A 6,389-nucleotide genomic window follows, 5' to 3' on the forward strand; every position below is an offset into this window, starting at 1 on the left:
AATTCCATTTTCTTTTGGCTTTCATTATGTGCCCTGTCCTCTCTATCTCTCAACACTGGAGTTGAAGGAACAGTTCATCCAAAAATGAAAATTCTGTCATCATTTACTCACTATCATGTCATTCCAAACCCGCATGACTTTCTTTTATCCATTTTCTTGAATGGTCATTAAATTTTTTTTTTTTTTCTGTAAAACGGAGCATGAACAGAGTCTGACAAGCTGAAAAAAGATGAACAGTGGAGCGCCATAAAGTCTACATGACTTGTGTGCTGTATTATTCCTCTAGAAACTAACACACAGTCATCTTTAGAATTTTGCGTTTGAATTTCCATTTTTGGGAAAAGATCTATAATGGAGTGTAGGGCTGTAACAATTCCTTGATTCTATTCGAGTATCAGATTTAAAATAAATAAATAAATAAATCCTCAATTGTATTTTTCACGTGTCAAAATACCGGAAGTGGCGCATTACCTATTTAAAAAGCATAATGCTAAGAATTCACAAACGCTACGATTCAATTAAATTACTATATGCTATGCAGGTTTAATATATGCTCTTTAATTATTTACATGCGTGCATGTGCATCTCAGAGCTGCTCCGTTCACAGTAAATGCGGCTACACAATCTGTTATTTACATGTGTGGAGCGTCTCAAACTCTATGTCTACATATTGCTGTGAGTTTAGGTTTATTATAACGTTCATCTGGGAACGCAACATGTATCATTTCATTACATTTGTAAGGTAAATCATTTATAAACGTACGCAAACACAGGAGAATACATCATTGTCTTTCTCAAGCTAACTGCTCAACGCGATTTCGAAATAAAGATTGGAACCCTTGGATTTTACACATTTTGGTGTGCACATATTGACGAAATTACAGTGGCTGTATCTTTTCTATTATATAAAGAAATGCCCAAATATTTAAGATTGAGTTGGTATTCGAATTAAATGTTGTTTTGACAATATTAAACACGGATTAGATCACGCAGTCAAGTGTAAAAAAAAATAGTCAGGCTGTTGGCGCCCGCTGCAGTCATTTGTTATAATGCGTAATGTACATTAGTTCAATTGTTTATAATACATTATGTATTTTTAGTTTTGTTCAATAAAATTAAATCAATATGATTGCTTGTTTTTTATACTTTATTTGAGCTAATTATTATTGCCTCGTTGCTATTATATATGTATTTTAAATAATTTTAAAGGCTATTGTAAACTTGAGTCTATTTTTATTGCTACAAAAAACAATCATAATTATCCAATTACTCGATTAATCAGAATAATTGACATATTACTCGATTACCAAAATAATCTGTTAGTGACAGCCCTAATCGAGTTGTTCATTCATACATTTTTACAACCTTATCTTCATGCAGTCTATGTGAAAAAAATTGATTTCTCGATTTGAATCTATTCTTATTTTTACGGATTGATATAAATTCTTAAATCCCAAGAATCGATTAGTCTAGCTTGTTTTTAGAAGTTAATGAACAGAACATTGTAGCGCAAATCTCATTTTTAATAAATCGTAATAAGCTTTGTGCTGTTACTTTTGATATGAAACAGAGTCTCAGATTTCAAATTCTGTCCATTTTAGTGCAATATTCAAACAATAAATGCCGTTTTGGCACTGTTTAATGTTGAGTGATAGATTGATGTAGCGCTCGATCAGTATTTTAACTTCAAAAAGAGGTCAGTATAACAGCTTGTAAACAGTATATATCACATAACGTCATATTTACTTCAGAAAAATATATTTGGTGACCATAAACACGTTAGTCAGCTAGAAAAATAAACTTGAAAGGGGAGCATTCATTATTTTACTGTTCTTCAGTGTTTAGTTTGTTTTAAAAAATCCATCAAGTTTCTATGACAGCCACCATTTAAATGTTTATATTTAAAAAAAAAAAATGGGGTAGAAATATAATTGTAATTTTAACTTGTTACTTGAGAGTAATTTAAACGTTTGTATACAAATCAGTTAATTTTAACCTTCAATATTATAGTAATATAATACCAGTTGACTCTCATGTATATTTTACAGCATTAATTGATAGATTTTTTTTTTCCTTGAGAAAATTTGGCATGTACTGTACCTGATATATATCGAAAATAATCAATCAAATTGAAAATCAAAATTGAATCGAATTGTGAAATTTGTCAAAATCCATCCCTACTATATATGTGCAATATGTATACACATACACACACATATTATGTATGTATGTATACTAGGGCTGTCAAATGATTAATCATGATTAATTGCATACAAAATAAAAGTTTGCCTAATATATGTGTGTGTGCTTTGTGTAATTATTATGTATATATAAATACTCACAATTAATCTATATATTTAAGAGAAATATGCTATTTATTTTAAAAATATTTCATTTATATATATCATAAATTATATAAAAATTATAATAAATACATATGCTTGTAAATATTTCTTAAATATATACATGTTTGTATTTATATATACATAATAATTACATACAGCACACACACATATACAAGGCAAAAGCAAACTTTTATTTTGTATGCGATACCTTGGCTGCTGTTCGAATAAATTAAGATTCTTTTGCTATCCTACTTTTCTTAGCAAGTATTGATATTTTTTTTTTTTTTTTTTATCTTATTTCAGTCAATAAATAACCATTTTGTGTAATGAATGAGATTACATTTTGTAATCAATTGACAGCCCTAAGGAAAGCATTGAGATTGTATTTATCCCTTTTTTTAATCAAAGCACAAAGAGAAAAAATAATGTCATACAATTAGCATTTTGATTGAAATTGTGGATAGGAATGTTTGAACTTCCTGCGTGCTTTACTAAAGCACTGTTTGATTTAACAATATCAACATTTGTCGTCTGTTTACATCTATTAACCGTGTTTGACAGCCGTAAAATGTATGTCACATCAGTCACCATCTTCCTCTGCGTTTAGTTATGAATGTTTTTACTCCAAACTTGCCTTTTACATCCTGTATTCTCACTGTATGTTTCCTCTTGAGGAAGACTAGCTTTGCCAGGAGACTGGTTATCGCAGCATGTTTGATTTGTCTGTCTCTTATCTGAGCGTGGCGATAAGGAAAGGCATCCACCAGAATGCAGGATATATCAGGACAAGCTGAAAGACTGCTTTTCCTCTTTTCCAGTCCGTCTTTGGAAACGCTATCCGTCGACGTGAATACCAATCGGCTGTGTTATAAGGAACCGCCAGTTTTGTGTCTGTTTTGTCGAGTTAAATCAGCATACATGTTATTCCTGTGATTAATTTGTGCAAAGCAGCTGTACATTCTGTCTTGCTGGTCCTCACCGTTACGCCCCTGCAGCACTTGAGAAAAGTGCCAGAGAAAATCGCTGCATGTTCCACCCTCTAAGCAGGCAATTGTGCATTAATGCGTCAGTTTCAGTCTCTGGGACGGATTGCCCTTCACCTTTTCATATCTGTAAATGTCTAAGCGTGTAGGATAGCGAAAGAATCTTAATTTATTCGAACAGCAGCCAAGGTGTCAGATTAAAGGAGCCATTTGCATGAACCCGGAGAACTCTACAAATGATCATGTGTCATTGATTTAGGACCATTCACAAGTGAGAGAACAATTATCTTGGGTTTTATTGACTGTTGAGAAGGAAATGTCATGCATTTTGACTGTGATCGGTTTATATTCTTTCTTTCATGCTTTCTTGGGCATTGGAATGTTTCTGGTAGGGGCACTTTTTTGTGGAGAGAAGAAAAAAAATGTATGTAATTTTTTGCTCTGTTGATTCTGTTGTGATGCTTAATCGAACCTGTATCAGTTGCTTTTTGTAGGCTTGCTATGCAGCCTATAGAAAGCAACTACCTAATAACTATATAATAACTATATTAGAAGATTTAAAAAAAATAATAATAATAAAGATTACAGTTAAATTTTAGTTGTGTTTTTTATTTTATTTTATTTTATTTTGAAATAATAACCATTCAGACATTTAAACACACACACACACACACACACACACACACAAAATAAATAAATAAAACACTGCAAAATAATAATAGTGCACTAATAATACTTTTAGATATTTTAGGAATATTTTTATTTTATAATCAAATAATAAAATAAAATAAAATCTTCCTATTGAAAAACATGATTAGTGCACTATTAATATTTCGCAGATTTATTGTTTTTAAAGATTTTATTTACATTTTAGTTGTGTGTGTTTTAATAGATTTTATTTTATTTTATAAAATGTTCTAAAAACATTAGTCCACTATTTTTTAAGATTTTATTTAAATTTAGTTTAAATTTGTTTACATTTTTATTTTATTTTATTTTATTTTATAAAATGTTCAGATCTAAAAACATTAGTGCACTATTAATATTTTGCAGTGTTGTTTTAAGATTTCATTTAAATTTTAAATTTGTTTACTTTTTTATTAATGTATTTTATTAATTAATTTTTATTCATTAATTAATTTTTTTAAATATTATGTCTTTTTTATTTCATTTAGACATTTAAAAAACACACAAAAAATGCTGCAAAATAATAATAGTGCATTAATAATGTTTTTAGATAGGAATATTTTTATTTTATTTTATTATAAAATAAAATAAAAAATATAAAATTTTCCTATCTAAAAACATAATATTTCACAGTATTTTTTTTTTTAAGATTTTGTTTAAATTTTAGTTGTGTGTGCTTGTTTAATATGTCTAAATAGATTTTTTTTTAATTTTTATTTATTATTTAATAATAATAAAAATAATAATATTTATTATTATTTTTTATTTTATTTTACAAAAGGCTCCTATCTAAAAGCATTAGTACAATATTAATATTTGCAGTATTGTTTTAAGATTTCATTTAAATTTTAGTTTGTGTGTGTTTGTGTGCATGTTTAAATATTTTTATTTTTTAATTAATATTTATTAATTTATTTTTTATTTATTTATTTATTTTAACTCACATAATCAATTAAATAAATGCAATAATAGCATAATGGTGGATGGACCAGTTTACTATAATTTATTTTATTATACTTAGTATATACTTAATATACGGTATATTCTATTTATTTATGCATTATGTATTTGTACTGTCTCTCTCTTTCTCTCTGTTTATATATTAGTAAGTATGTATTAGCATCTGTTGTAGCCACACTTACACTTTTTTGAACAGAACAAAAAACTGTGGTGCTTAAGAATGTATTTGACATACGATGGAGGAGGAGGTCATTATTATTTCCAGTCATCATTATTGGCCTGACCTAGTCAGAAAGACTCGTGCATGTCATCACGTCTTTGTTGCACCATAAAACCTAACAATTGTCTTGTGAATCTGTATTGAGGACAAGCCGTAAATCACTTTAGTAAATGGTGATCTTGTGACTGAATGCGTGCAAGATCACGGTTTAACATTGCAGTTTGTCACGAAAGTGTTATTGTTATGACTGTCACGACAGTGAAAGTGAAAGCGCGTACTCGCCTTTTATAATGGGCAGTTTTGTGTAATTAGGACGGCGAGGTTGGCACTGGAAAAGTATCAGTGCCAGCACAAAGTACTTGAAAATTTAGATTGAAAAATGATCCAATTACACAGGGCATAGAGAGTTCATTGTGGAGTATTATGATCACCCAAAGTTCTCACTTTGTGTCAGTTTAGCAAGTGTGTAAATGCTGGGTGCCAGCCTGAAGGCATCCCTGTCAAAATCTCTCTCCGGGTTCAACACATCTCAGCCATTAGCTTCAGCACCATACATTCAGCCTGTGACGGCCCACAGATGGCTCCTAATTAGCAGGGAAATTAAAAGCGGTAGATAGAGGCTGGAGAAAAGGCCCATAGCCGCATTAAAGGGTCTTTTTGAGGACCCTGGGAATGGTCATTCAGCGAATGCATCATTTATGTGGAGGATGGTGTCAACACATTGGCATAGGAGCCTCTCTGATGTCCTGATGTCTCAGAGGAAGGGACTCTACTGTAGCTGTCTGTTGCAGGATTTCTTCCTGCACAATGTAAAACTCTATTCGCCCAATAATGAAGATTCTGTCATCATTTCTAGCCTTTTTATATGAAGTTTATATAAGTACAAGTCTTGTAAACTTGTAAAAGCCATTGTTATTGCTTTATGGACAACTGAAATGTAATGTCTTAGAACTGAATAATGTTTTTTTTTTAAGCATATAAAAGGTGCTAGTGATCAATAAATATAATTAGATTTTAATGTTTTGATTTTTAATGATTTGATTTTTAGTCTCATGCTCATCAAGGCTGCATTTATTTGATCAAAAATACAGTAAAAACTGTGATATTGTGAAATATTATCACAAGGAAAAAAAGCTTTAATGTTTTAATATACTCTAAAATAAAATGTATGCATGTGAGAGGAAACAGCATTTA

Source organism: Labeo rohita, chromosome 18 (genome assembly GCF_022985175.1).
Source record: "Labeo rohita strain BAU-BD-2019 chromosome 18, IGBB_LRoh.1.0, whole genome shotgun sequence".
In the NCBI taxonomy this organism is placed as follows: Eukaryota; Metazoa; Chordata; class Actinopteri; order Cypriniformes; family Cyprinidae; genus Labeo; species Labeo rohita.